The sequence below is a fragment of the Cornus florida genome, unplaced genomic scaffold (assembly GCF_030987335.1).
Source record: "Cornus florida cultivar Cherokee Brave unplaced genomic scaffold, ASM3098733v1 CherokeeBrave_3.0.0_Hap2_Chr11, whole genome shotgun sequence".
In the NCBI taxonomy this organism is placed as follows: Eukaryota; Viridiplantae; Streptophyta; class Magnoliopsida; order Cornales; family Cornaceae; genus Cornus; species Cornus florida.
Genome location: NW_026775581.1, coordinates 5798602 through 5811684, shown reverse-complemented (window position 1 = coordinate 5811684; position 13083 = coordinate 5798602).

Genomic DNA, 13083 nt, shown 5'->3' with positions numbered 1-13083 from the left:
TTGAGATGGGCCGGGAGTGGCTTAAGCTCAAGTTGTGGCGGAGATAGCAATGATGGGACCGGAGGAGTAGTGGAAAGTTGGGGAAGTGGTTCTTTTAGAATTTTCCAAGGAGGTACATCCATGATAGCATTAATATCAAGCAAGGAATTGACTTCTTGAATGGCTTGATCAACATCAAAGTTTGAGAAGTCAAAATGGGACATGCAAGTTTCAAGAGGATCTTTGCTTAGAATGAAGGGGAGAGATTCTTCGACCACTTCATCAATGACATCCACAAGAAAACAATCATCCTCATTGGAGGGATGTTGAGTTACATGAAAGATGTGGAGTTTGACTTGCATGTTTCCAAAAGCAATGTCCATCACCCCGGTTCGGCAATTAATTGATGCATTAGCCTTGGCTAAAAATGGCCTACCAAGGATCACGGGAATGTGCTTTTTTGGGTCATGGACCGGTTCTGTATCAAGAACCACAAAGTCTACTGGGAAGTAGAATTTGTCCACTTTGATGATAACATCCTCAAGAATGCCTCGTGGATGCTTGACCGATCTATCGGCAAGTTGTAAAACCACGGAAGTCGGCTTAAGACCTCCCAAACCAAGTTGTAGGTAGACTGAATATGGAATTAAATTCACACTAGCTCCTAAGTCAAGGAGGGCCCTCTCGATTTTTCTGTCACCAATGACGCAAGAGATTGTGGGGTCACCCGGATCCTTATACTTCGGAGGAGTGCTGTGCTGAATGATAGCACTAACATTTTCAGTCAACCTCACCTTTTTTGGCAAATGATTTTTAGAAGTGCGCTTTTAAGTGCACAAATCTTTGAGAAATTTTGCATAGGGAGGGATTTGCTTGATAGCATCCAAGAGGGGCAAGTTAATCTTCACTTGCTTGAAAACTTCCCACATGTCTTGAATTTTACAATTCTTGTTCCCAAAATGTGTCGACTCTTGAAGACGTTGAGGAAACGAAGCTTTTGGCTCATAAGTAGTTTCCACATTTGGGGTGACATGTGTGGGATTTCCGTGAATGGTATTTGGACAAGAATTTGGATTAGAAGAGCTTGGATTTGGATTTTTCAAAGGAGGGTTTTTCTCACTTGTGTCTCCGTCAACCTTGTTGTCAACCACTCTACCACTCTGAAGGGTGGTGATAGCTTGAACTTGTTCATGAGTCGGCCCACTCGGAGGAGGGGTTTCATCAATCACATGCATTCCTCTAGGATTTTCAAAAGGTTGAGAGGGAAGCTTGCCCTTGTCCTTTTGAAGCAATTGATTCACTGAGTTAGCTATTTGGCCCACTTGATTTTCGAGATTAGCTATGGATTGAGTATGAGAGTGAACCATTTGGAGAGTAGGCTGCAAAGATATCAAGAGTTGCTTATTGGAATCCATGATTTGCTTGTTCAATGATTCCATAATTTGCTTGTTTGCAGCTACTATCTCGTCAGTTGGACACACAGGAGGTTGATTGGAAACATTTGGATTGTAAGGAGGACGGTAGCTTGAAGAGGCTTGGAAAGGCCTACCTTGATATTGAGAAGAGGGCTGATTTTGAGGCCCTTGATTTTGAAATTGGGAATTTTGTGGGGCTTGTTGCCTCCACGAAAAATTCGGATGGTCCCTCCAACCCGGATTATATGTATTGGAATACGGGTTATGCCCCGGCCTTGAGAACATGGCATTAGCTTGCTCTTGGTTGGGATTGGGATATTGCGTCGGTGTGGGGCAATCTTTCGAGAGATGGAATGGACTAGTACATGAAGCACAAACTGAACTTGCCGAATTTTGAGACAATGAAGGAGGAAGATGTGGTGCCATCAATTGGTAGAATTTATGAGCGATGGCATCCACTTGAGATGATTCCTCCCTTATTGATTTTGATTGACAAGGGTTGGTGTTCTTTGCAATGGTTGAGGTCGGAGCCCTACGAAAATTATGTTGAAGTGAATTTTCGCTTAAATTCTCAAGTAGGGTCCAAGCCTCATCCGCATTCTTGGACATGAACATCCCACCACAAGAAGAATCAACCATGAATCTATGGGTTTCGGTCAAGCCGGCATAGAAAGCTTGCACTAATTGCCATTTTGGGATCAAATGATGAGGACATTTCCGAAGAAGATCTTGTAGCCTTTCCCAAGTCTCATGGAGTTGTTCTCCATCAATTTAAGAAAAGCTTAGAATGGAACGCCTCATTTGGTTGGTTTTACTCACCGGATAATACTTCTTAAGGAATTCTTGTTGCAATTGAGCCCAAGAAGTAATGGAATTGGGAGCGAGGGAGTTCAACCAGTATTTTGCCCTATCCTTTATGGAGAATGGGAAAAGATGGAGATGGAGTGCATTGTCCGGAAAACCTCTCAACCGGATGGTCGAACAAATTTCAAGGAACTCATCAAGATGCTTATATGGATCTTCATTATCAAAGCCATGAAATGATGGAAGCATTTGGATGGTGCTTGATTTGATCTCATATTGAGCTGCATCGATGTTTGACATTACTATGCAAGAAGGAGAAGCATAGGTGGTAGGGATGAAATGATCTCTAAGGGTCATTGGCTCGATATTAGGAATTTCAGCCCTTTCATTCCCCGGATTTCCTATATTATCTCCCATTGTATTAAATTCAGTTTCAAGATCCCTTGTAAGAGTAGATTCCCTAAGGTTTCTTCTAAGATTTCTTTCAAGAGAATTGATATCAATGGGCGAATCGATTGTGGGTAGAGAGAGTGACCTATGACCGAACATCAGCAGCACAGCATATAATCAACAAAGCAATTCATTATCCACAACTCCACATACGATGTTCCCTTTTTCCTCAATTATCAAGACAGAAAATAAATGGCCACGACAAGGACCGATGCTTGAACATGAAATTAAAACAATAATATAGCCTCAACAAGGGCTTGCAAATAAATTAACTACTTCTAAGCTTAACACATGCACAATATATAACAATGCGAAACTAAAAGGTCAAGAAGCTTACCTAGGGTCCTCTAGACTTACACTTTGCTAGCGTTCCCACAGCGAGAGTTGAGTCCCTAGAATCTTACAGCACGAAAATGGTTAAACCACACGAAAAATATGCACAAAACACAATATGCACAATCAAACTAAATTTAACCCTAAACTTTGGTTGCTAAACTGTTTGCAATCCCCGGCAACGGCGCCAAAAATTGATCGGTTGATCAACTATACATCAACCTTCGCAATAGCACGAATCATTGTAAAATAGGGCTATTGGTCGGGTAAGTCAAACCACTGGGACTGCGCTAGTCTAAGGCAACCTAAGAGTCTAGAATTGTTCTTAGAATGATAAGGGGTAATAAGGGTTTGTTTGTTTGTCACTAAACTAGGAATTCAAAGATACATTAACAATAAAATTGTAAGAAATTTAGAAAGAGAGATTTAGGTAGAGAAGACTAAGGAGATGAATTCACATTACACCCTAAGTACATGCTAGATTAAGTCTAAATTGGGGATGGACAATATATGCAATGGTCAAGAAATACATGACAACACTTAGTTACCATATATTTGTTAAGAGATCCATTAAATTGGCACAAGAATGATCCTTCAAAAGCTAACACATTGAACTACCTAAACTAGGATGTAGAGTCAAATATATTATCTTAAGCTAAAGACCATCAAGCATTCAAGCAAATGACAAAGCACATGAAGTAGGAAACTAGCATAACCCATCAAAGGAAGTTCCTAAGCAATGGACTATCCATTTTTCTATCAACATGCTGTGATACCCCTCGGATCTGAGACACGGGTTGATCAGGCCCAGGCCCAAACCCGAGGGAATATCAAACAATTAAAGTATTTTAAAACGAACACAGATGACAAAAAGAACAATAAAGATAGAATAAAACTGAAAGAAACATTAATTATAAAATCTTCCATGTACAACTGAAAATTGAAACTCCAATCCTCCAAAACTTCAAAGTTACAATTTGGGAATCCACTGATGGACCTAACTAAAAGTTCAACTGAGAATGAAACTGAAAATAGATAATACTAGAAACATCGAGAGAAGTCCTACGTAATCAGATGAAAGTGAGACTGTCCTCAACAAGCACGATCAAGCTCTAAGGCTGGAACCGTCCTGTACCTGAAAAGAATAATGAAGGAGTGGGTCAGACACACGAGCAAGTTCTAATCTAACTGCAATCCATACAGTGACCCGATATGCAGATACACCGTAGACACCTCATAATATCTATCTAGTCCATACGTATAAATATATCCACACTAAGGGACATTCACTAGTCTATAATAGGGGTCTCAACCTGAATAGAAGGCAACATGCGAATACGCACCCAAAGGTGGGCATGAGTACCTAGACCTAACAGGGTACACCTTAACCTATTATAACCAGCTACGCATCCACTGCATATACGCACCCTAACCAATGAGTCTGAGACTCAAGCTCAACTCATGGTACCATAAACATATATATAAAGTCTGTCTAAATCTAGGGTAAGCAGTTCAACTATTTATTAAAATGACCTACAATAAACCAACTAGTTAGTCACTCAACTTATTCAGTGGATATGACTTAACTACCATCCGTTAATCCAGGAAGTCATCCAACTTGGTTACAGCTGATCCAACTTAGCCATAATTAGGATTCGATATCTTTCAATCCATTCCATTAATCCATTAGGTTAGGTTTATGCGTTTTGAGCTAAACCGTCCCTAGTATGTCACCGTCCCATACCGGTACATACAATCCTCCATATCCATGTAAATTACAACATATATAACAGTTCAATAATTTACAGTCCAAAAACCACCATCCAATACTTGCAGAAGGAATCTTAACAATCTAGCAAATAAAATCCAGTAATAATCCATGTAATTGCATCGGAGAATAAACTATTCTAACAATTAAAATCCAACACATGCATAGTTCAAATTTAATAAAAACAATGACCCTATCATGTGTTTAAAATTAGTTCTATAATAATATTATAGTCCAATAAATCGCTAAATTAAACTAAGCGATCTAGTTCCCTCCATCCGGTAACAGAATACTAAGTCATATACTTATACTGTGTTGTAACCTTTAGCACAGAGCCCCCACTATGCCACAAGTCCAATATATTACTTTAAAAGACTTCATCGTGCATCAAAAATAAATTTAAAATCATTTTATAGCACCCTAAACCATCAGATTAAAATTAATCAACAAATCTCCTTCCAGCCGTTAACTGTACGCAAAGTTGTCAAATAGCGTACTGTTAATTCCATTTAAACTAAGGGGTAAATTTATGCAATTCAAGACCTTAGTTACAAGTTAAAATTATTATTTTACACCCAACTAAAATTTTAAAACTGATTAATAACCCAGATTGCCTAAACAGTGAACATAGTACGTAGAAAAATTTAAAAAAAATTAAAAAAAACCAAAAATAACAAGGGAGCCTGCTCCAGAATTTGGAGCAGGCTCTTTTCTAGCCTAGAGCCGGCTCTAGGACTTCTTAGAGCCGGCTCTACTTTGTTGTGGGAGCCGGCTCCCACTTCTATGGAGCCGGCTCTCACCTCCTTTGAGAGCCTCTGTCCCCGTTGCTTCGTTTCAGTCCGTCCACTCATTCTCTGATCAAATCCAACCACTCTATTGGTCTCTAAAACTAATCTTAGGACTCTTAATTTAGTCTAGAAGCATTCCCCAAGATTGTTTACAATAGTTTTGCAAACAATTACAAATTTTAATCAAGCCATTTAAACTAGCATAGTTGAAGAACAATACTGAAACTAAATTGCGACATCAGTTTTATCCCAACCCCTCTGTTCTTCCTCCAATTTTAAATTTGAAGTCTTAAATTACATCTAGTATCCAATCAGACCTCGGTTGATTTCAGTAAGATTCAAGATAAAAATTAAATCAGTGAGACGTTATGCCAAAACAGAGTCAAGAAAACATACGTGCTATAATTGTTTTGTAAATAAATTTCACAGATAAAACGATCAAGTAAAACATATATAAAATATGCATGGTTCAGTTTAAGGCCAATTAATCTCCTAGAGATGTCCAGGTGCACAGAACACAAATCAAAGGGAAGGAGGAAGATAATAATTTGCCTTTGAGTTTCAGACTTGAAACTCTAAATTCCCAGTTCTGTATTACCCGTTCAATTTCCCCACTGCTGTTCCACAAACCCACGTTCCTTCTACCTTGCTTCCACCTATCCTTCCTCTCCTATCTCTCTCTATTCTCCCTCTGTATCCCACGGTCCCTGTTGTGCTTACAGAAATTACGTTTAATTCTTTTCAAACCCTAAACCACCGTGACACACATACTTATAGGCTTAGTGATTAAACCCTAATCCATGTAACCTTAAAGCCAGAGCCCATCTCGGCCCATAAACTGACCTAAGATAAATACCTACGTCGGCCACCTATGTAAAATTGCAACCCTAAATTCACGTAAAGAACCAGAAAACTAAATTCCCTTAAATTTAAATTTTCATTAAATAAAATTGATTAAACAATTAAATAAACACAATTAAATAAATAAATAAAATTATATAAACAGTTATCAAAAACATATTAAGTAACATGACTGATTAAACAAATAAACCATTAAGCAATTAATTAAACCAAATAATGCACATACAACCAATTTAAACAAATGAAATAAAATAAATAAAAATGCGATTAAGACAATAAAATAAAGAAAAATGCAATACAATAAATATTAAAAATGCCGAGACTATCATTTTAAAATTAGGGGTATTACACATGCCTTGAAAACATTTCATAGTTTTCTCTCTATTGTCACCATGAGAATACAAGTCATAAGATTAATGTAAGAATCATCAAGTCAAGCTAAATAACTTACATCAATCATTTAAACATAATAGAGTTCATTACAAGAAGTAATATGCTCTAAACTATGAAAATACCAAAATCTATACATTAAAATCCCCAAAATAGAACCTAATCTAGAACATGAACAACAAGGGGAGGCTTCATCACCTCCCTAGATAGAGTTTAGTTACCCATTGATGCACTAGAGGAAGGAGGAAGCTTGAAGAAAGACTCCATTTTCGTGCTCCTTCCTTTGCTTCAAGAACACCTCTCTTTTTTCTCTTCTCTCTCCTCTAATCTTGTAGAATGAAGAATAATTTAAATGTGTGGTCCTCCCTCTCTCTTATCAAGCTCAAGTCAAGGCTCTCTCTCTCCTCCAAGGAACACCTCCAACCACTTCATAAAGAAGGAAGATGGTATTGAGGAAACCAATGTGCAAGTGGCTAAAATTGAGCCATTTCCGAGTGCAATCTGCCAGAATTTCGAGCACTCGAAGGGTGGTCTCGAGCACTCTAAATTAGTGTAATGAGCAACATGCAATTCTTGCCCATCTCTGACCCACTGTGGAAGAATAACCATAAATTTGTGCTCCGAACTCCGAATGATGATCTGTTTGAAAATTTGGAGAGCTGATTCAGAGATTTAAAAACTTCATGTTTTGATGAAGACCCAATTCTCAAGTCTGGTTGGTTGAAAATGGGGAGAAAGGCAGTACTTCAGTGCTGCCAGGCAGTTCTGCGCACCTCTGTTAAGAAGATCATAACTCTCTGCTCCGAACTCCGAATGATGAACTGCTTGAAGATTTGGAAAGCTGATTCAGAGCTCTAAATCTTTCATGTTATGATGGAAGTCCAGTTCTTGAGTTTGCTAGGTCAAAAATGGTGACAAAAGTCAGGTTCTACTGCTGCCAGAATTTCAGAATTGGCACCCTTTTTGTTCAAAATTCCACAAGGCATCATTTTTGCTTCCTTTTTGCAATTTAACCTGAAAATATACAAAAACATGCAAATGGAGATAATCTACATAAAATAATCAATTAATGAACTTTGTTACTGTAATTTAGGGCGCTTGAATATACAGTATTCGGCGCTTATCACCAAGGCATGTTGGAGGTCATTTCTTTCCACCCTTCCTATGATTTCTCTCCTTACATGGAATATTAGAGGGTTGAACCAACCCTCTAAACAATTAGAAATTAAGAAACTAATGTCTGACAGAAAATTGGATCTAGTCTCCATAGTGGAGACCAAAGTGGCAATTTCAAATGTGGCAGCTATTCACAGGAATATAGCTCCCCAGTGGTCTATCACAGACAATTATCCTTTCTTAGACCTTGGGAGAATTTGGATACTTTGGAACCCCAGCATTTTTAGCTTATCAGTTATTCATTGTAGTAGACAAGCAATTCATTGCTCTATTTCATTCATTGGTCTAAATATATCATTTTTTACCTCATTCATCTATGCTTTCAACTATGCCATTGAAAATAGATTTTGTGGGATGATATTACTCACCATTCAACCATACTTTGCTTCTGCCCCTTGGCTGTTAATGGGGGATTTTAATGTCATTCCTAATATAGGAGAAAAGCATGGTGGATCTATAAAGTGGAGCACTGCAATGACTGAATTCAAGGACTGCCTCCAAAATGCAGAATTGGAGGACCTTAAGTTTTGTGGGATTCTTTACTCTTGGTCAAATAAGAGTATGGGAGATGCTTGTATAGCTAAGAAGCTTGACAGGGTTCTGGTTAACCAAAGGTAGACATCCTCCTTCCCAATTTTAGAATGTAATTTCCTCACACCAGGTATCTCTGACCACAGCCTTATTTTTGTTACAATTGATATTAACAAACCACCAAGGCATACCCCCTTCAAATTCCTTAATGCTTGGACATCTCACCAGCTTTTTTCATCCTCAGTCCAAGGGGTTTGGAGTACTTACATCAAATGAACAACAATGTTCCAAGTTGTACAGAAGCTCAAACACTTAAAAATTGCCCTAAGGACTATATGTGGGAAAGATTTTTCATAGATGGACTCCAAAATCCATGCTTTACAGCTTGAACTACAGTCTTATCAAATGGACCTTGATTCATCTCCCAGTGATACTACTCTCAGAGAATTGGAAAGAGCCCTCACCACAGAATTTTGGAGATAGGGGAATATTCAAGAAGATGTTCTAAGGCATAAGTCTAGAATGGCATGGCTAAAACTTGGGGATTGCAATTCAATTTTCTTCCATAGATCACTTAGCTCTAGGAACAACAAAAAGAAGATTGTCTCTTTAACTCTTGATGATGGCCAAGTCATTCATAATGTAGAGGACATTAAAATCCAAGTGGTCAACCATTTTCAATTCTTGCTAGGTCAATCTCCCCCTTTTCCACACCAAATTAGTGACTTAGCACCATTTATTACCAAGGTTGTTACTACCAGCTTACACTTTTACCTTAAAGACTTGCCAACTAATATGGAGATCCAATGTTGTATGATGAAGCTAAATAAGGATAGAACCCCAGGTCCAGATGGCTACAATGCTTTATTTTTTGAAAGTGTTTGGAATATTATGGGAAGGTCTTTTATAAAAGCAATATCATAATTCTTTAGGAATGGAAACTCGTAGCAGAGGCAAACAACATATACATTTCCTTGGTTCTAAAATGTCAGAATCCAGCTTCACTTCATGACTACATGCCTATCTCTTGTGTCAACACCATTTATAAGTGTATATCAAAACTGCTTGCAACTAGGCTTCAATCCACACTGCCACACCTCATTGACTAAGCCCAATTTGCCTTTGTCCATGGCAGAAAAATCACTGACCCTATTCTTCTGGCCTATGAGCTGCTCAAAGGGTATCATAAGCATGGTACACCTGCAAGGTGTGCAATCAAAGTGGACCTCAAGAAGGCCATTGACTTTGTGAAGTGGGACTTCATTATCAATTGCTTATCATTGCACAACTACCCTCCCAAGTTTATTTAACTGATTAAAGCTTGCATTTCATCCCCTTCTTTCACTATTTCCCTAAACGGTGAGTTTCAAGGGTTTTTCAAAAGGAAAAGGGGTCTTAGACAAGGGGACCCCATCTCTCCTTTCCTTTTTGTGATTATCATAGAGGCTTTTTCTTTAATTGTCACCAACTATGTGGAAAAAGTTTCGTTTTTCAAATACCACTAGAGGTGCAGAGATAAAAAATTCACTCATCTATCCTATGCTGATGACCTACTTCTGTTTTGCCATGGAGATATTTGCTCAATCTCAATCCTGAAGTCTGCTTCAGATTTATTCTGCTCAATGTCTGGCCTTGACATCAACCTATCTAAAAGTGTAGTGTATTTCTCTGGAATCAATGACCACACTCAATATGAGATCTCTTCACTACTTGGCATTCAAGCAGCCACACTACCAGTGAGATATCTAGGAGGGCCATTCATCTCTACTAACCTAAAAGCTCAGCATTGCAGCTTACTGGTAAGTGGGATCACTTATAGAATTACTAACTGGTCATCAAGGTCTCTCTCTTATGTAGGTAGACTGTAATTAATTAAATCAGTGCTGGTTTCCACCTAGAATTACTGGTGCAACATCTTCATCCTAAGGGGGTTATTGCTTGGGGTAAGGTATGTACTCCTAAACTTGCAGGTGGTTTGGGGATCCTCAATTTGGAAATTGCCAATATGGCTGGGATTTTGAGATTCATTTGGGATCTCCAACAAATAGCTCCAATAGACTGTGGGTGAAATGGTGCCAGTCCCACCTACTCAAGTCTAGAAACCTGTGGACTCTAAACTACTCACAACCCTATTCTTGGTGTTGGAGGAAAATGCTACAACTGAGACATATTGCTAGGGTTCTCATCAAACATTCTCTTGGCAATGGTGCTAATACGTCCTTCTGGTGGGATAACTGGGCTCCAGGTGGACCTCTATGCTCTAGGTTTCTAATTAATTTACTGTCTGAGGGAGGGTTTCTTGATGACATAACAGTTGACAACTTCATTGTTAACAACAATTGGGATTTCCCCATCACCCTCACTAATGCCATTCCAAAATTGCTCAGCCTACCTGAACCACACACATCTACAAGGGACACTAAGAAGTGGATAGCTTCTCCTACTGGCTTGTACTCATTCAGTCACACTGTTTCACATCTGCTAGGTGACCTTCCTATTGTACCATGGCACAATTTAGTTTGGCACTCTCCAAGCATACCAAGAATGAAGTTTAATCTTTGGTTGGCAGCCCAATCCAAACTGCCAACCCTTGACAGCAAATCAATGGCCAAGCACACTAACATTTGTCCCCTATGTAGCATGTCTAATGAGTCTCATGACCACCTTTTCTTTAATTGCTCTTTTACATCCCCTCTGTAGCGTTTTATCAAATACAAATGCAACATTCATATAACAATTAGGATAAAGTACAAAGACACCCCTTGAGGTTTGAGGAAATGACAGGTAGAGGAAAGTTGGCTTGTTTTTGGACAAACACACCCCCTTGTGAAATTTGCCCTCCAAACAGAGCCTTAAATCAAGTGAAAAGTCCACTTTACCCTTCACTATTTTATTAATTTTAATTATAAAATATTTAAAACTTAAATGGCCAAAATATCCTTTTATATATACTTATATATATATATATACACACACACCAACAACCAGTCACCACCGCCCCCAATCTCCACCAACGCCCAACCTCCATAATCACCACCCACTAAAAAAGACGTCGAAAAGGAGCTCTGCCACTGCCACCTCCTCGACCTCACCGAAGCTCAGCCTCGGTTCGGGCGGCGAACTCGGCCTCGAACAAGTCGGGTTTGATCGGGATTGACAGAGACGTTCCCCACGCCGGCGTCTTTGATTCTTGACAGCGGTAGAGAGTTGATGTTTGAGCCTGTAGGGAAGATTTGAGGATGAGATCGGTGCCGCCGCCACCACCACCACCCTCTTTCCCTCTCTTTCTATACACACGCATACACACACACACACACATATATCACCCCCTCATCTGTGCACATCACTATCCCCAATTCTCATATTCGCACGGAAAAGGCTCTAATTGGACTCAAAACGGACGGCAGAAGCGATGGCCACTTCAGCCTCCTCGGCCTTGCAGGTGATAGTCGTCGGACTGTGCTCATTTGAACCTTGTCGTCATCGGAGCTTGGTCCTTGCCGGATTGTTTCTGCTCGTTGGTCTCTTATTGCTCGGTTTCTAAACTTCGCCACACTGTTCAGTCCGTGGCCGCATCGTCATCAGAGCTTGGTCCTCATCGGCAATTTCAGGGTTTCGCCAATGCTTCTGGGTTTCGCCGCCACTGTCGCAGTCATCGCCGCCACCCCCACTATTGCAACCATCACCACTATCTCTCTCATATCTTCTTCCTCTCTCTCCTCTTTACCTCATCTCTTCAACTATGGCAGCCCCTCTCTTCCCTCTCTCTCTACACCCACCACCACGGCCACAACCACCATCCATTTGATCTCCATTCTCTCTCCTTTGGTGAACTGTATAATATACACAGGTGGGTTCGGGTTCGGGTTTGGTTTCGGGTTTGGGTTTAATCAAAGGGTATTTAAGTCAATTAAAATGTTAATTTTATTTGAAAGGGTAATAAGGTCAATTCACCATCTTGGGGGTCTCTTTATCCATCATTGTCCAAAAACAGGCTAACTTTCCTCTGCTTGTCCTTTCCCCAAACCTCAGGAGGTGTCAATGTACTTTACCCTAATAATTAAGAACTGGGATACTTTAGTTCTGTGGGCAAGTAATCAATGGAAAGTAGAGAATTCAGCTAATCTACACAGGAAATTGGGGTTATCTGCTTTGGTGTGTTATACCTTGGAAGAGAGGAATGCCAGAATATTCAGAGGATAGAAGGCCTCGCAGAGGGTTGTATGTGCTAAGATCTCCTCCACCATTACTGTAATTCTGAAACTAGGATGTCTTCATGATTTCTCATCATCTAGATCCATTCTTATGGATTAAAATATCTCCCCGTCTTGTTGCAGACCTCTCCCGCGGCCGTTGGACTGATTTCAGGATGACTTGACCGCTGTTTCAAGATCATTGGATTGAATTGATGGCCTCCTTTAACGGCTTATTGCCGTTATTGGTAGTTCTTTTTTTTGGGGTTGGAATTGTTTTCCTTGCTGGGCCTATTTTCACAGCCTTGTTCTAAGCTTAGGCTTGCTTCCTTTTAATTTTGGGCCTAAGGCCTCTTGTAAATTCTTACAATCAATGAAAATTGCTTTAATTTTCG